We start from the raw sequence: 25,121 nt of genomic DNA, 5'->3' as shown, positions 1-25,121 counted from the left end.
GGCTTCACATGATGTGGATCCATGTGCGGTAGGTGGGAAGCAGTGTGCTACTTCCATTGCTCTCTCCACCTCTATCTTCAAGAGTAGCTGTAAATTGGATGGTTGTGTGGTTGCCTGGCCACTATGACAACTGCTGTGGCTGTGATTTTTGTGCCACGGAGGTGGTGTGGTCCTATTACAGAATATGAAACCAGGAGACCTTGGTACTATTCCCTATTCTCCCACTGGCTGGCTCACTGTGTGACTTTAGTCAAGACGCTCAACTTTTATTTGCCTTAGGTTCTCCAGCTGTAAAAGGGGAATAATGATATCTACCCAGATTCGTAAACTACTTAGAGATCTACAGGTGAAAGGTGCTATATAAGCGCTAAGAATTATTATTATTCCCTCAGCCCCATAGTACGGTAGTTGATTTTTGTGTGAACAAAGCCCTTTTTATTAGGCCTTCTCTCACCTTTTCAAAATGGGGTTCACAGTTTGTTTGCCTCTGCTACATTTTCAGATGAGGAGCTGAATCATTCTCTCTTCTGGATACATCATGAGAGATCTGTGTGTGTGGTTTTTCTTACTAAAATTTGTGATTTTCAAATAGGCCTTTTGTATCCCGTATGCACAATAATGTTATTACTTTGTTTGATTTATGCTTCTGAAGGAAGCAGCGCCACAGGAATATGTGGAATGCTGTATGCCAAAAACAATAGAAAAATATGCGTGTATTTTAAGGAAGAAACAACCCCCCCCCCCAACTATAAACAAATCCAAATCCAGACCTACATTTGCCAGTAAATCATTAGGATGTTATGTAGCTGCAGTTTAATAGAGAGTAACTTACTGTAGCTCAGTAGAGGTACACTGCATCCTGTGGGTACACAATAGATTGTTTCCTTGAGAAATATAGTTGTTAATGTGTCATGCTAAAGGACCTCCTCTTACAGGTTAAACCAAACCCAGTGGGAGATGCCTTATAATTAGCACACAGCTGTAACAGGCTGGTATGCACATTCCCCCCCTTCCCTTTTGTCCTGCTTCATCACTCCAAGAGTCAGCCTTAATCCAGAGGTTCCCTTTAAAAGTCCCTCCCCAAATTAGATGGCTACCTTTTTAATATTAAAAAAGGGACAATTCTGTAGCAATAGACTCATAGATTTCAAGGCCAGAAGGAACCATCATCATCTAGTCCAGTGGCTCTCAACCTTTTCAGACTACTGTATCCCTTTCAGGAGTCTGATTTGTCTTGTGTACCCCCAAGTTTCACCTCACATAAAAACTACTTGCTTACAAAATCAGACATAAAAAAAAAGTGTCGCAGCATCCTATTATTAAAAATTGCTTACTTTCTCATTTTTACCATATAATTGTAAAATAAATCAATTGAAATATAAATATTGTACTTACATTTCACTGTATAGTATATCGAGCAGTATAAACAAGTAATTAATTGTCTGTATGAAATATTAGTTTGTACTGACTTTGCTAATGCTTTTTATGTAGCCTGTTGTAAAACTAGGCAAATATCTAGATGAGTTGATATACCACCACAAGACCTTTGTGTACCCCCTGGGGTATGTGCACCCCAGCTGAGAACCACTGATCTAGTCTGACCCCTCCTGCACATTGCAGTCCTCAGAACCTCACCCACCACTCCTGTAATAGACCTATAACCACTGACTGAGTAACTGAAGTCCTTAAATCATGATTTAAAGACTACAAGTTACAGGGAATCCACCATGTACTCTAGTTTAATCCTGTAAGTGACCTGTGCCCCATGTTGCAGAGGACGGTGAAAACCTCCCAGGGTTTCTGCAAATCTGGTCTGTGGGAAAATTCCTTTCTGACCCCAAATATGGTGATCAGTAGGACCCTGAACATATTGGCAAGACACCTAGAAAAGAATTCTCTGTAGTAAGTCAGAGCCCTCCCTCTGTAGTGTCCCATCTCTGGTTGTTGGGGATACTTGCTACCAGCTGTCACTGATGGGCCACATACCACATCCCTGCAATCTCATCATACCATCCTCTCCATAAATTTAACAAGCTCAGTCTTGAAGCCAATTGGGCTTTTTGCCTCCAGTGCTCCCCTTGGAAGGCTGTTCCAGAACGTCATTCCTTCGATGGTTAGAATCTTTCATCTAATTTCAAGCCTAAGCTTGCTGATGACCAGTTTATATCCATTTGCTCTTGTATCAGCATTGGAACTTAACTTAAATAACTCCTCTCCCTCCTTGATATTTATCTCTCTGATGTATTTATAGACAGCATAGACAGCAATCATATCTCAGCCATCATTTGGTTAGGCTAACCAAGCTAAACTCCTTAAGTCTCCTCTTGTAAGGTAGGTTCTTCTTTGAGTGATTGCTCATGTCCATTCCGCTATAGGTGAGTGCATGCCTCTGTGCATGGTTCCCAGAACTTTTTTCCCCTTAGCAGACCCCACAGGGCCGGCTCTGGTGCCCTCTGGAGTCCTGCGCAAATGCCGTGGTATATGAAGCACTGCCGGCCCTACGCCCCCTCAGTTCTTTCTTTCCGTCTGTGACGGTTACTGGAACTAGCCTTGCTCTCTGCAAGTGCTATTCCCCTTGTTTGAACTGTTGTTATTCTAAGTAGTTTAGTTAGTTTTAAGTAGTTGTTAAGTGGAGTTAGATAAGCAAGTCCCTGAGGGGACTTAGAGCGGCTGGGCTATGCCCCGGTCACCGGGATTCAAGTCCTGTGTCTCCTGTGGGAAGGCCTTCCCGCTCAGCGACCCCCACGATCAGTGCCTTAAATGCTTGGGGGAAGTGCACAGAAAAGAAAAATGCAAGATCTGCAGGGCTTTTAAACCGAGGACTCAGAAGGACCAAGAAATCCGGTTAAAAGTCCTGCGCATGGAGGCAGCGCTCTGCCCGGCGTCCAAGCGTCCCACTCCACCTTGGCACTGAGCGTCACCTTGGTGCAGAGTGCACTGCCGGCACCGACCACGACTTGGCACCGAGCAACATCACCAGTGCCGAAGAGGAAGAAGCAGCGAGTGGAGCGCAGACACTCCCCTGCGCCATCAGAATGGGCAGGGTCGAGTGCGGAGATGCACTGAACCTGGCCCGTCGAGTCTTCTCTGGTGCCTGCATCTCCGAGCAGGGAGCCTCCCCCAACTCCTGGGCATGGGAGAGTGCCTCTGACGATGCCATCGACACCAGAGGCTTTTCAGGCAGCAAGAGCTTTGTTGGCCATGCCTACGCCACCTTTGCGCCCTCCCTGCCGAGGGAGAAGGGGATGGTGTCCTGCGGCAAACCCGCGTTGGGTCCTTCCGAAGGGCGGTGGAGATCCCCAGTACGGGGAGGAAGATCTCCCGCCGGAGGGCCTCCGGGGGTAGAGCAGAGACGCTCCCTCAGCAGTCGCTCCAGATTGGTGTTGTCGAGCCAGCCTACTTCAACTCGGGACATGGAGTCCTCCTTTCGGTGCCAACGTCGATTCCCTGCACCGGAGACAGCACATGCCAGGAGGTGGCACTGGTCAAGGTCTTCCAGGCGGCGCTACGACAGCTCCTGCTCTAGATCCCCGGCACTGAGGAGTTCGCCTGCCTCGAGGCAGCGTAGAACCCGGTCGCTGTCTGAGATCCTGGCACCGCTCAGTCCACAACGTGGAAACCGGTTGCCGGAGTCCGGCTTGGCACCATGGAGTTCGGAGTGGTGCCGATCTTGGTCACTGAAAGGCAAGCGGCACCGCAAGTCATCGGTACTAAGACGACGCTCCAGTACCTTGAGCTCTTTGGAGTGCACCTCCGTCTTTTGGCACCGCTCACGGTGACGGAGGCGGTCCTCGTCGTCCTCCAGGTTGGAGGTGTTGAGAGGGCGGTCCCCGGCATGGAAGGGCGCCCGGGACTGAGGACGTGCACGGCACCACCGGTCCAGTGGCTCGGGGTCTCCCAGGGGGACAGTTGTCGGGAGAGCCGACACCTCCACAAAGCATCATAGCCTGTGGCGCAGTCAGCCCCGGGTTGGCCCCAGGGTCAATGGCTGCAACAATGGCATTATTGGGCCCCATGGGGTATCCAGATGGGGCCGGGGCCCCAATTCATCCTGTCATCGATGGTGCAGTCCGTGTCTCTGGTACAGGAGAAGGCCCATAGACACCACTCCTCAGAAGAGGAGTTGGACCCCATCGAGAGACCCTTTACGGGCGCAACCCTTTGTCAGGAGGGAGAGCACCCGCACGACGCGCCTCTGGAGGATGGCGCCACTGGAGGATATCAGGGCACACCAGGAGCTGCTCAAGAGGTTGGCCTCTAACTTGGGGCTAGAGGTGAAGGAGTTAGAAGAGGCTGATGATAGCGTCTTCAGTGTGCTGGCGGCGGCTGCCTCAGCGAGAGTGGCCCTACCTGTTCATGAGAGGGTCCTTAAAATTGTAAAGGCCCTGTGGCAAATCCTTTCCTCGGTTGCCCCTATGTCAAAGGAGGCCAAGAAAAAATATTATGTCCCAGCCGAAGGGTTCGAGTATCTGTTCACTCACCCGGCCCTGGTAACCCTGGTGGTAGACACGGCCAACCAGTGGGACAGGCAAAGTCAGCCAGGTTCCATTCCCAAGAACAAAGAAAACAAAAAGCTGGATTTGTTTGGGAAAAAGATTTATTCCACGGCAGCTCTGCAGTTCAGGATTACCAATCATCAGGCCCTCCTGGGTAGATATAATTTTAATTTGTGGCACTCCCTCAGGCGGTTCGCTGAGGCCCTGCCCCAGGACCAGGCTGCAGACTTTACCGCCGTCTGGACGAAGGAATCACGGTAGCTAGGGCAGCGCTCCAGATATCCAGTGACGCTGCTGATTGGCGGGTAAAGCCATAGCCTCCGCCATCTCCATGAGAAGGTGCTCATGGCTGCAATCCTCGGGCCTGTCCCAGGAGGTGCAGCAATCGATTTGGGACCTCCCCTTTGGTGGGTCGGCCCTGTTCTCTGACCAGTCCAATGCGAAGCTGCATGGTCTGAAGGACTCCAGGGCCACGCTTTGCTCCCTGGGCCTGTACAGGCTTCCAGGCGTCAGTCACGGCTCCAGGCTCAGCAGCAGTCAAGGCCTCTGCCTAGGCCTTTTCAGCGCTATAGAAATAGGGACAGGAAAAGGGGGTTTAGAAGGAAGAATCAGCCCCCCAGCTCATCCTCAGCCCCGCAGCAGGGGCCCCCTAGGGGGTTAGGCAACCGGAGGAGACAGTTTTGATGGTGCGCCCGAGGGTTGCGCCCTGACTGCTCTCCTGGATCCACGCCGCCCCTTCCTAGACAGGTTAAGGCCCTTCTATCCCAAATCGGCAAAGATCACAACGGACCGCTGGGTCCTTGGGATAATCTCAGGGGCTATGCCCTACCGTTTACATCTACCTCTCCCCTACAACCCTCCCCCTCCATCCCTCTTCAGGGACCCCTCTCACAAGCAACTCCTCTTGCAGGAGGTGGACACCCTTGTCAACATAGGAGCGGTGGAAATGGTCCCTCAAGACAGAAGGGGAAAGGGGTTCTATTCGACGTACTTCCTCATCCCCAAGGCGAAGGAGGGGCTGAGACCCATATTAGACCTGCGTCGTCTAAACAAATATGTCAAACGACTCAGGTTTTGCATGGTTTCCCTAGCCTCCATAATCCTTCCCCTGGATCCAGGAGACTGGCATGCCGCTCTCGATCTCAAGGACGCATACTTTCATGTGTCCATCCTCCCTAGCCACAGGCGCTTCCTCCGTTTCATGGTGGCTGGCTCCCACTACCAGTTTACAGCCCTACCCTTTGGCCTCTCTTCAGCTCCAAGGGAGTTGACCAAATGCATGGCGGTAGTTGCTGCCCACCTGAGACTAAAGGGTGCAAATTTTTCCTTACCTAGACAATTGGCTGATCAGGGGCAGGTCCAGGCCCCAAGTGCAGGAGAGTGTGACCCTCACTTCCTCCATGTACAGCGGGCTGGGACTGCTCATAAATAAGCAGAAGTACACACTAAACCCAGTGCAGCATATAGAATTAATTGGGGTCACCCTGGATGCTTCCCAGGCCAGAACCTTCCTGCCTCAGCCACGTTTCGAGGCGATGGTCTCTATCATCTCCCAACTGCACTGATGCCCCACCACAACAGCCAGGCACTACCTACAGCTGTTAGGCCACATGGCGGCCTGCACATACATAGTGAGACTAGCTTGCTAGAGGCTCAGACCGCTTCAGGCGTGGTTGGCCTCAGTATATGTGCCGAGCAGACACCCATTGGATCGGGTGGTCACAGTTCCCCTGCCTGTCCTAACCTCCCTAGACTGGTGGAGGTCTCCCAGGGCAGTGTTAAAGGACGTTCCTTTCAGAGAACTGGTCCCGTCGGTCACCCTAATCTCCGACACCTCAGATGTGGGATGGGGAGCCCACATCAGCACCAACCTAAGCACTCAGGGGCTCTGGTCGGGGGAGGAGAGACACCTGCACATCAACATGAAGGAGCTGAGGGCCATTCACCTAGCATGCAGGGTGTTCCTCAGATTCCTGACAGGCAGAGTGGTGCAGGTGCTGATGGACAACACCGCAGCTATGTTTTATATTAGCAGGCAGGGGGGAGCGCGCTCCTCGGCTCTCTGCGAGGAAGCTACCCATCTGTGGGACTTTGCCATGAGGCACGATTTCCACTTTACTGCCTCTCACTTCCCAGGAGTGAGGAACGACAAGGCAGATCGCTTCAGCAGGTCGTTTCTACCCCGCCACGACTGGTCACTGCACCTGGAGGTAGTGACTATGATCTTCCAAAAATGGGGTGTTCCCCAACTGGACCTATTCATGTTGGCCTGGAATACAAAGTGCCCGAGGTTCTGCTCGCTCTAGGATCGCGAGACTGGGTCGATTTCCGACGCATTCCTCATCGACTGGACAGGGACCCTCATGTACGCCCATTATGCTCCTGCCCAAGGTCCTGCTGAAAATAGAGGGACAGGGCGGACATTATACTCATTGCTCCAGCCTGGCCGAGACAGCACTGGTTCAGCATGCTGCTGGATCTTTCAATCGCCCCGCCGATGGAGCTCCCAAGATGACACAACCTTCTCTCCCAGGACCATGGTCACCTGTTGCACCCAGACCTGCACTCCCTTCCTTCACGGCCTGGAGGGTCTGTGGATGACAGAGGGAGAGAGAGCCTGCTCGGTGCACATCCAACAAGTTCTGCAGGAAACCTTGTACGCAGGTCGTGTATTGGACTAAGTGGAGACGGTTTACCTCTTGGGTGGAGTCCCGGGGCATTCCGCCCAGCCTCTCGCCTGTACAGTACCTGCTCCAGCTAAAGCTTCAGGGTCTTGCGCTGACCTCGCTGAAGGTTCACCTGGTGGCCATTTCGGCCTTCCATCAGTTGCTAGAAGGGAGATACCTGTTCTCCCATCCCATGTCGGTCAGGTTCTTCAAGGGGGTGGAGAGGTTTTATCCACAGGCTTGTGCCCCAGTGCCTCCCTGGGATCACAATCTGGTCCTCTCGAGACTCATGGTGCCCTCTTTGAACCCATGGCTTCATGCCCCCTGCTCATGCTTTCATGGAAGGTAGCCTTCCTGGTGGCCATTACCTCAGCTAGGAGGGTCTCTGAGATTAGGGCCTTGAACTCGGATGAGGAGAGGAGATGGCATTTGCTTGATGTGAGACATTGAGCGTACAAAGCCGTTCCGGAAATCAACGCAACTCTTCATCGCAGTGGCCGACTGGATGAAAGGCTCACCTGTCTCCATCCAACACATTTCCTCGTGGATTACATCATGTATCAGGTTCTGCTATGAGCAGGCGAGGGTGCCGCTTCCAGGAGCCATCACAGCACACTCAACCAGAGCTCAAGCTTTGTCTACAGCCTTCCTGGAGAGAGTGCCCCTGCAGGACATCTGCAAAGCTGCCACCTGGTCGTCGATGCATACCTTCACGTCCCACAACACCATCATCCAGCAGGCGAGAGAGGATGTGGGATTTGACAGAGCGGTGCTGAGGACAGCTCACCGGTAACTCCTACCCACTTCCAAGGCATTGCTTCCACCTATAGTGGAATGGACATGAGCAATCACTCGAAGAAGAAAACAAGGTTACTTACCAGTAACTGACAACCCACTCCCCTGTCTCTGCTGCCGGAATTGGCAGAAAGAAGGGACTGAAGGGGCAAAGGGCCGGCAGTGCCTCATATACCGTGGCATGTGCGCGGGACTCCAGGGGGCACCAGAGCCGGCCCTACGGGGTCTGTTAAGGGGAAAAAAGTTCCAGGAACCATGCACGGAGGTTTGCACTCACCTATAGTCGAATGGACATGAGCAACACATCTCGAAGAACATCAGTTACTGGTAAGTAACCTTGTTTTTTCCATTCCTCTGATCATCCTAGTAGCCCTTTTCTGCACTTGTTCCAGTTTGAATTAATCTTTTTTGAACATTGGAGACCAGAACTGCACACAGTATTCCAGATGAGGTCTCACCAGTGTCTTGCATAATAGTAATAACACTTCCCTATCTCTACTGGAAATATCTCACCTGATGCATCCTAGTATTGCGTTAACCTTTTTCACAGCCACATCACATCGGTGGCTCATAGTCATCCTGTGATCGACCAATACACCCAGGTCTTTCTCCTCTGTTTCTTCCAACTGATATGTCCCCATTTTATAGCAAAAATTCTTGTTGTTAGTCCCTAATTGCGTGACATTGTATTTTGCATTATTAAATTTCATCCCATTTTTATTACTCCAATATTCAAGGTCACCCAGATCTTCTTGTATGATATTCCTGTCCTTCTCCTTATGGCAATACCTCCCAACTTTGTGTCAGCTGCAAATTTTATTAGCACATTCCCACTTTTTGTGCAAAGTTCATTAATGAAAATGTTAAATAAGATTGGTCCCAAGAGCAATCCCTGAGGAACTCAACTAGTAACCTCCCTCCAGCCTGACAGTTCAGATTTCAGTCTTTAATCAGTTCTTTATCCACCTTTCAATTCTCATATTAATCTCCATCTTCTCCAATTTAATTAATAATTTCCCATGTCAGAGTCTATCAAATGCCTTACTGAAATCCAGGTAGATTAGATCTGCTGCATTTTCTTTGTTTAAAAAATCAGTTATCTTCTCAAAGAAAGAGATCAGATTGGCCTGGCATGATATACCTTTTGTAAAACCTGTTGTATTTTATCTCAGTTACTATTTACCTGTATGTCCTTAACTACTTTCTCTTTTGAAATTTGTTGTAAGACCTCGCATACAATTGAGGTCAAACTAATGGGCTTGTAGTTTCCTGGATCGCTTTTTTTTCCTTTCTTAAAAATAGGTACTATGTTAGCCATTCTTTCTGGTATGTGGAATACAAAAGTGCTTTGACTTCTGGCTGCTCTGCCCGGGTTGGAAAAGTTTTTCCTGGAGTAGATCAAAGGGAGGATGAGCCCTGCCTCTTCCCCCCACTCCAATGTATTCCTCACTCCCCTTCTTTGTATGGTTCTGGTGATCAGAGAGAGGAGCTGAGTGAGGGACAGAGAGCAGATCATCACCAGCTATCCAGATGGTCAGTACAGAGGTGGTTGGCACAGAACACTTGCTTTCTGCATCATGAGTGATGTGGGTGTATACAACATGCTAGGTTGCGATAGCAATATGGTTTCAACAAACATTTTGCAGTTCTAAAAACTACCAATGTTTTGAACGATGAAATGAAGATAGTGGGATAGTTCCAGTGTCCTGAAAGAATTTGCTGGAACAATGTGTGACATGCTGTACCCCATGCACTCTTATAGTGTGATTTGTGTATCATTCATGTTCATCCTTGTAGTGTAACTGTGTATTGTCTAATGCAAAGTATGTTACGTAAGGCGTTTTTGGAATGTTCATGACATACTGAACAATATTGTTATGGTAGCATGTTTCCTGCAATGTTATGCATATGTACAGATATGAAACTCTGCTATGTCATATCCCCAAATGTGTCTCTCACATGGCTTGAATAGATGCAGACAAATACAAGCTGTGATTCCACACCCCACAAAGGCATGCATGCAGGAACAATGGACTGACCTAAGCCCTTTGTGCACTTTGGCTCAAGTGGAAGAAATCATGCCCATTGCCAGACATGGCCGATCACTTTACTCCAGAGGGTCGAGGAAACTTGTTAAAAGAAAGAGGCATCTTTGTCTTGACACTCTCCCTAGGATCCATTTTATAAGCAACATCAAAGACTGACAACTGCCCACGGGGGGAGGAAGGGCCAGCCTAGTTGCAAGAGGCATCGCAGCCAGCTGTGGGTAAGCTAACATCACAGACTGAAAAGCTACTGAAATGTTAAGCTTAGTTTAGGATGCGAGTTACCTTTTAGTTAATTGTGACTAACCCCTTGACTCATTATTAATCTCTTGATTTATATTAATCTGATTTATAATAATTTAAAATCTTCCTGTAGTCAATACACTTGTTTGTTTGTTTTATCTAAAACCGTGCTTCACGTGAACTACTTATACTGACCCACACAGCTGAGCACTGGACTCTTCTGATGGTGGCCCTTAAGGATCCAAATGTCTACTGGAAGGCACAACTGCAGCACAAATTGGCAAAATACTGTTAACCCACCAACTTGTGAAATCACGAGACACTAACTACCTCCTGCCTTTGCACCCCATTTCCCTCTGTACCTTTCTTTGCCAGCCCTTTGTCTCCATCTCTGCTTCCCTCCTCCCTTCTCTCTCTCACTTTTTTCCCCTGAATGCTCTGCTTGCTTCCTTCTCATTATCTCAGATCTTCTCATTTACCTGTTCTAGTAGTACCATCAGACGGCCCCTTAATCTGACTTTGTTTAGAGATTGATCTCAGCTGCAAAGATTCTTCCATAAATAGTGGTTTATTAATTATTGAGCTGAATTAATTGAGCAGAATTGGACCCTCCCCTCTCAGACCTGGTTACTGAACCAACTAATTTTCATTCTCCTGAACAGAATTGTAATCATACCCCAAAGACACAGTCTGAGATCACAGGAACTTTTGGCCTACTGAAAATCATGATACCAGAGAGAGATGCTTTTCTAACATGTACCAGAGAAAGTGTGTAAGGTCTTTGCAGGTCTTAACTTGTGTGTTACATAAAGTGACCTGTAAACAAGCAAAGGATACAGGAGCACCAGGAAGGAAGGCCAAGAAGAGGCTGGAGCTGGTGGGGAAGCAGCTTTGCCAATAGATATAGAGCCTGTTTTCTGGTTTCAAAGAAATGTTTTGCATAAAATATAAAAATGTGTGGCCTCAGAAACATCATGCGACTGCCCATGTGTCTTTATCAAACTTTATCAAAACCTTTTGTTGTTTTCAGGAGTGGGATAAAATGCATGTTGCCTCACAGCCTAGTCCTAAAAGGATAGGACCCAATCCTGCTCTACTGGAGCTAATTGGAGCTTTGCCATTGACTTCGTAGGAACCCAAGTAGGTCCTTTATCATTATTTAAAATGTTTGAAATACTCTGACATTATGTCTGGGAAGTGCCGTGACTTTCAAAGGGAATGGTTCTTTGTACTGAGGGGGTGCTGGCTAAATTAATTTTGTTCAGTACCAGAAGAGGAAATCAACAGAGGAATATTGCTTTGAGCAAAAGCCGGGGCAGCAGAAAGTTTTGCATGTTAGCATTGTTCTGTATAATGGCCTAAATACCTGCCCACAGTTCTGTTCTTGAAGATACTTATAGAAACAATATATTAGTGTAAGTGAAAATAATGAATACTTTGCAATAACTAAATAATAAGAGGAAGGTTTTATGTTGTAGTAATATAAATAATTGTGGATTAACTCTTTAAACTTTCACTTTGTATACTAAGCGTTGTTGTCTAAAAGAATAAACACCGAGCCATCATTAAACTAATTTGTATTTCCCTTTAAAAAATTTAAATCAAAGTGATTGATAGTTTCTTATCACAGGGCAGAGGTCACTGTGGTCATATGAAGCAAAGTCTTCCTCTCCTATTCAGGCCCTGTGTCTCACTCCTCATATCTCTACACTCTTTGTTCCTGTCTGCCTCCAGTGCCCTCCTGTTTCTTCCATGCTGTCCCCTTCTACATCTGTAATATCTTCCCTTTACAAGATATACAGAAAGCAAATTTCACACTTTTGGGATATACGTACATAAACATGAGTTTACTTCCTATAAAAATAACCGCATCGGTCAGGCTGTTGATTGGTGTGTCTTTTGGCAGCAATGCAAGGAAACACATAGGCGAGACCTATGTAGTCTGCATGGACAGGGGAATGCAATTTGTTTTACCAGAAGAACTGTAAAATGACTTATTTACATAACTGTTAGCCATGTTACCACATAGGTCCTGGCAGTCTGTGTTACTGTCTTCATCCGCCAAGGTGCTGTAACATTTAAGTAGCCAAATCCAATATCTGAAAAGTTGTGACATAGATAAAACAAAAGAGAGCTGTTAACTGCAGAAGAAGGGAGTACAACAACTAAAAACCCCACAAAACCCAAACCAAAAAAACCCTAGAAAGTTTTCAGAGCTTTTGCTTGAGACAGTTTTTTTCTAAACTGGCTCATCCCTTTTTAGTTGGCTCAGTGTAGATGAGTTCTGCAAAGCTGTTTAGTAATTTAACATGTAGTCCAGTGATCTAGGGTGTGGGTGGCATGGCTGTGCCAGTGCATCAGGGAGTGTATACTGCAGTGGGGCTGGCACTGTTTGCTCCCTCCTCTGAGCAGCCAGAAGACCTGGAGGGAGACTGTGCCCTGGTCCACACTCACCTGGCAATTCGGTGGCAGTTGACGGGAGTTACGCAAACTACGCAGAGTACTCACGTCGACTGCTCTTCTTCCCTTCTGCGTGCTGTCTACACTGTGCTGCGCCGATGGGAACAGTGTTCCCGTCGATGCAGCGCTACGCTACTTGAGGGGGTGGTTTTACTGTCGACTTCCTGATCGATTGAGTGGGTCTACACTGACCACTCAATCGATCCAGAAAGATAGATCTGGTGATGGCAAATTTGCCGCCGTCAGTATAGATATGGCCTCTGACTACTCATATCACAAGCACAATTCAGGGTGAGATTATCAGATTGCAATCTAGCCTGTTGTGAGGGGCAATGCATTGTTGGAGAAGGAAGGAAGATTGTCAGTTGAGGAGTCACAGACTCCGCCCTGGGCTGTTTCTGCTCCAACAATGTGTTATCACTCACAATAGGCTAGATTGCAATCTGATCATCTCAACCTGAATTAGCACTAAGTAGTATTAGTTATTTTTATAACAAAAGAATGAAAGGAAAAATAACCCAAACCCGTAAGATATGAACTTGTGAAAGCATGGCTGACTGTAAAAGTAATAAGAGTATGACATCAAAGTCTAGAGTTCTGGCAAACTGTCAGAACTGTTCCTTGAGCAGCTGGTGTTGTCGTTGCTAATTTATGTTCTAAAGATTTTTTTTTGGGAGGGGTGAATTGGGCAGAGAAATGGGAAGGGGATGCTGGGGAACCTCCACATTTATCAGGTGGCACTAGCAATCTCCTGTCCCCAGAGAACACTTATTTTATTTCTGAAACTTAAAAAAGCCCCTTCATAATATAAATAAATTGAAAAAATACAAAACTTATCTTGATCTTTCTAGCTGTTGCTATGTTTTTGAGTAATATATTGTCTAAGCTATGGCACTGCTCTGATGTATTAAACTAATATATCATAAGAATGCCATAGCTTTGGTGATGTAATCATGTAATACATCATTATGGCGCCATTGCTCTTGCGATGTATTATTCAAAATATTACCAACTGGTTGGGGCAATGCACAGGAATCTATGTGTATGGGATAGGAAAACAGCAAATGTTTCGAAGTCCTAAAATACAATGGAACTTAATGAAAATGCTTCACACACACACACAAACAGTTTAACAGGCTTGGAACCATGTGGCTTGTACAGGAATGGTTATGTTGAATAGGAATGTAAGGACCAAAACTGAGATAAAATTTGTAAAATTAGCAGCAAAATTAGTGTTTGAAACACACATGAAGCATTTAGGGAGATAGAGCTTGCTCCTACTACTACTAAAGCCAGTGGCAAAATTCCCATTGACTTTAAAGGTGCAGAATTAAACCAGTAGGCTCTAATGATGGGCAAAGCTGTTTGGAGTATTTATGAACTTACCAGAACACCTCATCAGAACCTGAATTAAACCTGCATAAGTAAAGGAATTTTTTGAAATTTTTTGTGGACTCTTTACAAGACACAGTTCTGCATTCCACTATGTACACATAGCTCCCATTGACTTCAGTGGGAGTTTCATAGGTGAGTCTGAGAGCAGAATTGTGCCCTTGCCTTTTATTTATTTTTTTCATGCATCTGTGGGTACTTGTTTCAGCTGGATGCAGAAGTGAAAAGACTACCATATGTGAGAGAGGTTGTTGCTGTCACAGCCTGACTGACATCGGCAAGTAGTGGATGTCTTTCAAGAAAGACTGATCTCATAAAATGTCCAGTTTTGGTGTAAGTTTCTGAGAAGCATCCAAAGTATCTGAATCAAACAACTCATATGTCTGAGATTCACCCTGATTTAATATTTTCTCCAGCAAGTTGTTGGGAATTAGCTATATATGGAGAAGAGTGTACTAAACAACAACATCTGAAATGCTTTAAACCTCCCCCCCCATTATGAGAGAGCTACCAAATTTGACAGTAGCATATCATAAAATGTACTAATATAGTGATGTAAAGTCTTAGTCTGGTTAAAAAGAAAAAGGTTGAAATTGTGAAATTTGCAGCCCCCTTTGTTTGTTACCCTTCTATTAAAGTTACCTAGACTCACTGCAATTTTTCAGTTTTTGTTGTTTCTTTGCAGCATGGTCACTCAGCACTTCACAGCAGCGGCAGGGATAGAACCCAGATATTCCTACAGAGCAAATGATGTTCCTTGAGCTAAAGACAAGTCCCAGTTGTCTGTGAGCAGTGAAAGATCTATGATGTACAGTTGAGTAGTCTTGCTTCTAATTGGTAGAAAATCTGTATGTGTAAAAGCTAGTTTATTCATACTAATATACGCCACAGATTACTATTTCACCAGATAGTCTGTATTCTCATACCACTCCAGTTATAGTCTTTGCTTTTATTTGTTAACTCTTTTGTATTTTACCATATGAGGTCACTGGGTGGTGGATATAGTCAGAGTTGTTGGATGAGACAGTTACTTGAAAAGTGTCATTTCCCTAGAAGTATCTTGCACATTCCTGAATTTTTATAAGGAGAGCGAAAAGAAAGCTTAGGTTTTGCAGCTACTAGCTTAGCAAATGTTAATTTCATCCTACAAACACAGAAATTATCAACATTCTATTAAAAGATTCTGGGCATTTCCTGTACTAAGAAGTGTTTCATTGGAATTATCATCAGAGGACAATAAATCAAAATGCAATGCTATGTGCATATATTATAACATTGTTTTTCCAGCCCAATGGAACTGAGCAGTGTTTTGCACAGTCATGTTCCCATGGGAGTTGGAGCTGTAAAAACTTGGCCACCCTCTTTAACATTGCTGTTTCTAATCCTGGCCACCTTTACACTGTTTTCTTTTACAACATTATGTTTGAACATAGCTTAGTGCTAGGTCAGTGGCTGGTTGGCTTCAATTCCAGGTGACTGTGGCCTAGCCAAGCAGTGGGATCTTCATCCAGTCTGGGTGATATCAGGCTGAGGGTAGAGAGTAGAGGTCTGGAAGACTGAAAAGCGAGACCTGTGGAGGAAAAAATGCCCATGTGGGATGAAGAACTAGAGGAGAATTCAAGGGTAGTAAAGCAGGGGAAGGGAGACGTGGGGGGAAGAGATACTTATGATAAGAAGAAAAGGAAATGTGACCTATAATTCAACAGAATACACATGGGAGTGGAGCTGCTAAGCCATCAGCCCCACTGATTTATTTGGAAAACTATCCCCAGAGGTAACTTTAAATGATGTTATCTATGTGGTACTGGTAACAGGACTAAATGGCAATGGGGAGGACCTGGTGTAGCAGAGCTCCACTCTGATATACTTACTCTCTGCCCCTGACACAGCCTCTTCCTCCCCTGATACTGGGTATGATAGTATTGTAGAGGAGGTGGTATGGCAGTAGAGAACTTCTGTGTATAAGGGGAATTCTCTGCTGCTTATCTCTGGCTGCTTTAAGTGTACTTTGTGTCAGTTATGCTTATACAGCGCAAAGTGGTGCTAGCAGACCCCAGAATCTAGCCCATATATGTAAGCGAAGTGTGCGTGTCTGAATGGCGCTCACCCTGCTCAGCAGCTGAAAGGGGGGCACGTTATTTACATGGGCTTTGTATTTGCCTGAGCACAATTAAGTACTCAGCATATTGCACAAGCACACTAGGTGTTGAGCATGATGGGAAATGGTCAATGTGTCTGGTATTGTGTTACAAGTCACTTTTGTGTTAACTGCAGGGGTAATGAAATGTTGTCCTTTGATTATATGAACAAATGGCATCAGATCTGTGTTTAGCCTGTTCTGATAAAAAAATCACTCTCACCCTAACAAAGCCCGAAAAGGGTGGTGGACGGATGTTTCAGCATTGCAAGGGGAGAAGGAAGGGTGAGAAGTCTCCTGTGGAGATTGCACTAGCCCTGGCAAAGGGCTACCCTCAGGCATGGATTGACAATATCCTCCCACTGTTAAATGGTAGAATTAATGATTCCTCTTGGAGTCTTTTGTTTGTTAAAAGCAGGGACATTGCTTCTGTGTTGGCAGAAGGTTTTCCCATGAGTTGAAATTCACTAAGAGCTGAATCATTAGAGAGACTAGGTAAACCTTGACTGACAACCACTAGAGAGGTGCCAGCAGTGGGCAGCTCCTGCAGACAGCAGGATTGGTCAGCGGCAGTAGATGGCAGGAGCAACAACCATCAGTTCCTGCAGATGCCAGGATTGGTTAGCATCTGTAGACAGAGGGGGGCCAGCAGATGGTGGGAGCAAGGAGTGGTTGGCGCCAGCAGACGGCGGGAATCAGGCATGGTTGGCGCTGGCAGACGGTGAGAGCCAGCCGCGGGGACTCAGTGAGGTCTGGAGGTAGCAGGAGTTCAGCAGCGGAGGAGGTCTGGTCAAGCCTGCAGAGGGGGACTGGCTGAGCCCCAACCTAGAGGTGGACATTGCAACTATGATGGTCAGTACAGGGGAAAGCAAGAAAGGAGAGGCGAAGGACATGCCCCAGTACTCTGGGATGGGTTTGGCTCATTGAGTTCATGAATTCTGTTTGCACTGTTTCCCAAACCAGTGCTGTGTTACTTCCCTTCTGTTTTTAAAAGGTTTACTTTCTACACTCAGACTCTGTGCTTGCAAGAGGGGAAGTATGCCCTTTGGGGCGCCCAGGGGATAGTGTGTGATTTCCCAGGTGACTGGGTGGGGACTGGAGCCAGTTCGGTGTGGTATCATTGACAGGGACCCCTAGAGATAGAACCCGGCCCTTGCTGCTGCCGACTCTGTCTGGCAGAAGGGTTACATATATATTGAATAGTTATTTTTGTTTGTTAAAAGTATATTACTGTTCAGCCTTGATTATCTGAATGTTACGGGAGATGTAAAATAAATCATAGATGTTTAGGACTATCAAAGGAATTTTCATTATAAGAAACACCTAAGGACATTGTTCTGTTTTGGATAACAAAGGATTTTGGATAGCGGAGGTTTGACTAGTTGAGGTTCGACTATAGTAAAAATGAAGTTTTCAAACTGTTTCCAGAAATATTTGCCACCTCCATTACTGTGGCTGATAGTTTACTGATATTTCCCAGCAGGAGCCTCAGTCTGGTGGAAAGAACATTTTAATAATCGTCTATTTAAGTGGCACGTGACTAATAGCCCAGTGAACACACCGCTAAAATGGCACACTAACCATTGCTGAGAGTCACGGGAAACAGTAAACATTCAGAAGTCATTAGGACATATTATCTTCAAACTCATTTTACAGTTTTAACTACACTTTTCTGAGCATAAGTGAATGCACAAGGGTTCACTGTGAGGCTAAATGACTTGACTTGGTTTGTTGAAAATCTAGCTCACTATTGCCTTGATCCTGCAAAAATGTATGTTTACTAACTTTAAATTCTGGGCTAGTCCCATTGAAGTCAAGATCCCATTGTTTCTCTTGCAGGATAGCAATGTAAGTCCATTGCTGATACATCAGGCTTATATTTTCTAACTAGCACATTGAGAAATGGAAAACACAGCTAAGTTTTCTGGTAGCAGGAAAGATGGCGAAGCCTTGTTTGTGTGTAAGTTGGAAAACAATAGTAATCCTCTGCTGACTTTCGCAGTACAGGAGAAACTGTTGTGCTGAGGCGGGGAAATGTATAAGCTATTTTTGCTCTACAGGTTTCTAGGTCTTGTTTTTTAAATGTTACACCTTTACTGATATAGAAATGTTTTTTTTTAAATACACCTCTCTGCCAATAGTCCTTTGTAAGTTGGTTCCTGAGATACTTGTTTGTTTTGACAGCAACTCAAATCAGGTGGCTATGTTACAAATGGTAGCTGTAATAGGTCACAGACAGCTTGACAGTTTGGCACATTTTGTGACAAGAAGCAGTTCTCAGACCTAACAGATGCTACTTCACTATTCTCTTTGATCACTACATGCCTGCTTTGGAGGTACTGCTGCTGTAAGTATGTCATTTTCATTTCAGAGCTTGCCTCCTGATATCAAGTGACTGCCGCTGGGACTGAGACTGTAGTCTGCATTACATGGGAACTTGGTGTCTCCTTGGGTATACCCTAGACATAATAAAAATTTCTTTCTACCAACTGATATGAATTCTTCTGGGATTTTGGTGTTAAAAAGGGATTTGAAAAGCTATTCAGATTTGGTGACTTGCTAGGACAAGATCTCTAGTAAAAAACAAACTGCTTTAAATGTATCAGGTGGCTTTTTTTCTTCTTAGATTATGTCATGATTTGCATTGTTGATGGAATTTACATATCATAAATAGCAAATCAATTGTTTATGAAACACTGGTTTGTGTTTCTTTTATAATACAGCCCTATTTATTGCAATAGTAGATGTGTCTTGGAGTGGGAAACCATTCATAACCAGACATTAGTGAAAATTATTTTAATGGCAATTTAGTGACGTGACATCTTTCTTAGAGCTACAGGGAAATGTGCTCCAAGAAAAGTCTGTCTTATAATTCTTAATTGTTAGCCAACTTTTTAATAATTAAAAATGATGAAGAAGAAGCCTGCAGAGAAAGAAAAGCAACAAAAATTACCACGAGTCTAGGTAACTTTGCGATGCTGCTCGATATGAATGGAAGTGTGGGGATTTAATGCTGGTGCTGTCTCTCACTCTCCACTCCTTTTATTAAACAGCCACGTTATTTAACATGCTCACATTTATATTCTGGTAGAGCCCACAGTACTCAGCCAGGTCAGGATTCCATCATGCTAGATGCTGTATAAATACTTGTCACATTCTTCACCAAATCTGGTCCAATGTTCTTTGTTAGTAGAGAAAATCAGTGATGTTACAAGAGGACAGCATCCCCCCAAATTAGGAATGACATCCTTTTTCAACCTGCCAGGCCCAAAGTGAATAACTTCCTCTGCTATGGAAAGGTGGTACAGTGACCTTTCACTATTGTGTTTTGAATTAGGCACTTTCTCCATTATTAATATAAGCTGGTGTGCAAGTTCATCCTGATCTCTTGCCCTGATAAGACTCCTCCATTCCCAAGAGCATGAAGAATTGACACATTGCTTCATTCCAAAGACGCCTAATACTTGTTAATCATCCAGAACATTTTTTATAGTTTATACTGTGTTTATACACTAAACTACGGTGCTTATCATCTGTGTCACAATTTCATCCACTTTATACCTGCACATTTGCAGTGCCAAGTATCCTATAATAGACTACAATCTTCCTACAGATTTCCTTCTATATTCCTTGTAGACATTTTGATCTTGCAGCACTTGGGCATCTTTGAGATCTGCTGATGAAAAGAACTATATAAGAGTTAGATATTATTAATACCTAGGTATTATTAATTATTATTTATTGTAATTTTGTAGGCTTTTCTAATTGCCTGCAGCTTTGCTCCCCAGAAACCCCCAAATAACCAGCACTGAACACACACAGAAGGAAGGGTTAGCTAATTTTGACCTCTAGTTGGACAGAACTTGAAAGCCCAGAGGGTGGAGGCTTTCGTTAGCTTTTTTTTTTCTGTCTTAGGGTATATCTACATCAGGGATGGCCAACCTGCGGCTCGCGAGCCACATGTGGCTCTGTGTTCTATCAAATGCGGCTCCGCGCATTGTATGGGGCTCCAGAAAGTTTTTACTTTCAAATGTGAAATTGACAAGCTGCTGCTGAAACTGATGGATCAGCCCGAATTTTCGGGGGAGGGTAAGAGAGGAGGGGAAACTGAAAAGTGAAACTGACAAGCTGTCGCCGAAATTGACAGATCAGCCCGAATTTTTGGCGGAGAGTAAGGTAAATGTGGCTCTTTGCGGTATCTATAGCTATTTTTGGACTCTTCGTCTCTGACTGGTTGGCCACCCCTAGTCTACATTGATGTCTACACTGGTCGGTGCTACCAGATTGATTCTATGGGCTCGATTGAACGGCAGTGGAGACCTGCCCAATCGATCCGGAAGTCGATGGCATTAATTCACCCCTGCAAAAAGAGTAATGCTGCATCGATTGGAGGACATTTCCAGTCAGTGAAGAGTAGTGGGGATGCTGTGGTAAGTAGAAGTTAGGAAGTCGACGGGAGATACGCCAGCTATGTAGAGTATTTCCCGTCGACTGCTGCTGAAATTTGCCAGCAGTGTAGACCAAGCCTGAGTCTCCTTACTATCAAAGTGAAAGAAAAATTATATCAGTAAAATGACTTATTTCATTCTTCTGTCTCTTCTCCCACAGTCAATCTGGGTTTGGTTACAGTATTGTAAACCCTGCTTTCATGTTGTGAAACAACATACGTTCCCCGTCTCTCCATGTTTTCAGACTTCTTAATGTTTCTGAATAGCTAACTGATCATGCCTAAAAGCTGTGCATTGTGCTGTGACTCTTTCCTTCACAGCTTCTGGGATTACATTGTAGCCTAAATGTGCTCCAAAAGGGGGAAGAAAAAGTGGGGAGCTTTCGCAAATCTTCTTCATGTGCAAGTTTCAGCTGGTTAGTAGAGGACAGTAGGAAATGGAAAAACAGGAGTGGGCTCCTCCAGGACCAAAGTGCGGCTGTCTTGTTTGCCTGCTTATTTTGAACAATAAGTAACTCCAATAATTAACAAAGTTAGGTTGAAGCCTGACAAAAGCAGAGTGATGTAACAGATTATTGATTGGCTAATTTGTGCTAAATCGTCTGGTATTGGCTATGTTCCTGGTTCTTATGTCAGAATTGTGCTCCATCAATCCAATGAATGTACATGGGACATTTATTCACTAAACATAAACGTCAAACCAGAAACACACTATTTAGAACAGAATTACTCCCATTGGCTTTAAGATTTGCAGTGTATGTGGGATCCTAAAAAGAAATGGATGGGGACTGGCTGGCTAGAAAGATAATGGGGAAACCAGGAAGCATGGGTCTCTGGTAACTTTACATGGGGGTACAGAATCTCACTTTTGAGAAAATGTAATATGTGACTAAGTGTTTTGCCCAGCCTTCCAGCAATCTCCAATCAAGTTTGGAGGAGTGATTCTTGAAAATCAGCTAGCGCCTGAGAGCAGCTGCCACAATAGCAGACTACTGGGAAAAGTGGGAGGGCGGTAGCAGAGTTTTACTTTAATGACTTCATTGATGTCAGCAGTGACTGTAAATGTTCTTTGTTACTGCCCTAAGTATTACTGCATCTCTTACAGGGGCAGTTTGTACTCCACTTAACTGTCAGAACTTATTATATGCATTACTATAAACTGCCAAGTACCCCTCTCTAAAAAGAGAAGCTGGTCTTTGAAATCAAAATAGTTCATTTTTTAATCTTTTACCTTCACAAAGCGTTCCTTTATACCTATAAGCACCGACCCAATGAGCCAAGCATCTCCATCAAATATTTCACTTAATGGTGTCTTTTATTACAGTTCAGCAACCTAGTAGACTACATATTTGCGTGTTGTGCTAAGCACTTGTGAGAACTCAGCATAAAACTTTCTGCACATCAACTGCTGCAAAATGTTCTCTTGTGACTATGAGTAGGCATTTCTTTTTCTGTAGCTTAGAAGACATCAAATAACAGCAAAACAAATCAGGAAAATCAGTGGTTGCAAACCTCCCATTTATAGTCAGAGATTCCTGTTCTAATCAATAACTTGAAAAGGTGTGAAATGTTCAGCACAAATAAAGCAAAAAATGAAACCATTTTTTAGACTAAGGGTAAGGGTCTGATTCTTCTCTCGCATACACTGGTATAAATCAGGAGTAACTTCATTAAGTTACAGCCATGTAAAACTGGTGTAGGCAAGGGGCAAATCAGAATCTTAGTTTTTAATGTAAACTGTCTTTAGTCGAAGTCCTTTACAACAATACAGCATTGAAGACTTTTTTTGTGTGAGAGGGAGGCACCTCTTTTCTATTGTGTTTAAAAGCTCTGTATCATCACTTTTTTATCACAAGGTTCTATTGTTGTTAAAGGGTCATCCAAAATTAAGTTTAAAAATAATTAGTGAACTTCCTGATTGAATGAGGCTGATTTAGAAGAAAGGAATAAGGACAAATCAAACAATAACTCGTAATTTAATATTCAACATACAGTGTCCTCATGAAGGATCATACACCCTCACAAAGTCATCACATTTCTGAATAATGGGTGGGATTTTATTTCCAAAGAGGCTATCACTTTAAACTCTAAATTATGCCTGTTTTTTTTTAATGGCACCATAAAGTATATATCTGTACCTTTCAATGCTATGCAGGCTTGGATTGATTTTCTTGGACCTAAGATTTTGCAGCAGTGGGAGTGACCAGCATGCAAATAGGATATATTATGCAAATTATTTGTTTTTGTAAAATAGTGAATTGCATAATACTCCCCCAAAAGAGTTGTCTTCAGATTGTCTTGTACAAATTTGAAGGAATTGCTTTGGTTGGATTTACACTGGTAATGAAGCTGCCATAGTGCTTGATATATTGATGTTCATATTATCTCTGCAACAGGTCTTGGTCTTTTAACAGTTCTTTCAGTAATGGAGAGAGAGGATGTTAATCAACAGTATATCATTGGCATTCTCCATGGAAGGGCTGCTTGCAGACAATGCCTGAAGGGGCATATACTGTTATTTTCAAGGTGAAATATTATTTAATATTAGAATAGGTATTTACCATTAGAATTAGACATGGGTAGTTTCCAAAACCCAATATCCCCCCAAATCAGAGACCTGTGGAAGTTCAGTTCTGAATATTGAAACTTGAGATTAAGTGCTGGGAGATGACCCTGTCTCATTTCTAATATTGAAGACTAACACATTGAAAGAAAAAAACCTAAAATGCTGGGTTGGCAAGAGTTCTGCAAGATAAGGAAAAGAAAGAAGATAAAGATAATTTTTCATAATAGATTATAGTATTAAGGGCAAAAATGTCAAACTCTTTGTGTTATATCTGATTGAAATTTTGATGTAATTACATTTGTCCTGTGTGTAAACCTTCCCCAATAATAAAACAAAACAACCCACTTTGCAAACAAAAACAAAGATATTTTGTCATTATTTTGGTTGCCTAATGAAAGACTGTGCTTAGTTCTTTGATCCTTACTCTTTCCTGTTCAGTAGCACATCATCTGAAAGGGAGTTAATCAGATCAATGTCTAAAAGGCTCAACCTTTTGTTAGTGAATAACACTTAGCAACCCAATTTTGATGACACTTGTGATTTATACAGGAATGTTTGTTTGTCATACTTAAACGTTATCATTAACAAAGCATTACATTCACACAGCACACTGTGAGGTAGGTAAATATTATTCCTATTTTATAGATGGAGAAACTAAGTCAGAGAACTTTGTGACTTCTCCAGGGTTACAAAGGAGTTGGTGACAGAGGAAGGAGTAGAATTTAAGACTTCCCGACTATGAGTCCAATGAGAGAGACCATTAGACCACATCTCTTCCTTGAAGTATGTCCTAGGTTTGGGCATCTTGTGGCTGTTGACTAACAGAGCTGGTGGAAATGTTTCAAAATGTTAACACATTTCCCAAAAAAACGTTCTGCTGTTTTTCTACAGCTTATGAAACAGAACTATAAGGTAAAAAGAAGCAAAAAATAATTCCTGAGAGACATAGAAACAAAATAAAATTGTTGCATTGATGAGTGAGGTGTTAGGAAACTAACTAATGAGAGAGTTAAGAGCTTGAGGTAGATGTCCTATCTACTACACATGTCATGGTGGTAAGTCATGTAAGATGCCATGCATGGGGTCTCCACACCAGGTGAGTTTCTCCCTTAGGCCACAATACAGTAAAGCTCTTAACCCCATGCTTAACTTTAAGAACACAAGTAGTCCCACTGACATCAACAGAACTATTCAAAGTTAAAGACATGCATTAGAGTCTTGCTGGGTCAGGACCTTAGTGAACTTGAATTTATGAGGTTCTGTTTATAATGAAGTAGAAGAAGGAATTCCATGCTTTGCAAAATGTGAACTGTACATCCAGTTACAGTGAACTTTACTCTCAGTGAAGTTGTTCTATGGAAAAAATGACTTCACTGTAAAGTCTTTTGATCATATTTTGGAGACTTATTTTCTAAATGAAAAACAATCCTTTTACACTTGCATTTTCTTAATAGTCTGTGAGACAATTGTACTGTATGATTTTAAATAAAAAACAGTCTAATTTAATCAGAGGCTTCAGTTTTCACAGCATGATCTGAATGAATTGATTGAACATATTTAATCAATTATACACTGCTCTGGCTTTCTTAATCTTAAATTTGCGTAGATTGGGTAAAACAAAGCAGAGCTGTATTAGATGTAAATTAATAACAACGCCACTTTACGTGGCAGCTCCCTAAAATACATAAACAGTCATTTATTCAAGACTTGTTAACATTTCAGAGTGGTGGTAATAATCCAGCATATTTTATTTAGTTTTATTTCTTCTAGATTAAAAGTGAACCACGTTTAAATATTTATGAAACATAAATGCATTTACTGCATCTATGCTCTCTTCTAATTGTATTGTATTTTTATACTAAATTCTTTCTGTC

The 25,121-nt window shown here is 43.8% G+C and overlaps 1 long non-coding RNA gene across 1 annotated transcript; it reads left to right on the top strand.

The window, feature by feature from the left end:
• The first annotated feature begins 10,094 nt into the window (after positions 1-10,094).
• On the top strand, positions 10,095-18,722 carry LOC137146805 (uncharacterized). Its single transcript, XR_010918055.1, has 4 exons — positions 10,095-10,223; positions 11,276-11,385; positions 14,783-14,910; positions 18,606-18,722. It is a non-coding gene; the product is annotated as an uncharacterized lncRNA (long non-coding RNA).
• Positions 18,723-25,121: the final 6,399 nt, after the last annotated feature.

The sequence above is a fragment of the Emydura macquarii genome, unplaced genomic scaffold, assembly GCF_026122565.2.
Source record: "Emydura macquarii macquarii isolate MOO-44397 ecotype Brisbane River unplaced genomic scaffold, CSIRO-AGI_Emac_v2 contig_480, whole genome shotgun sequence".
NCBI lineage: Eukaryota > Metazoa > Chordata > Testudines > Chelidae > Emydura > Emydura macquarii.
Note: the sequence above shows the minus strand (reverse complement) of the source record. Positions and strands in the feature narration are given on the sequence as shown.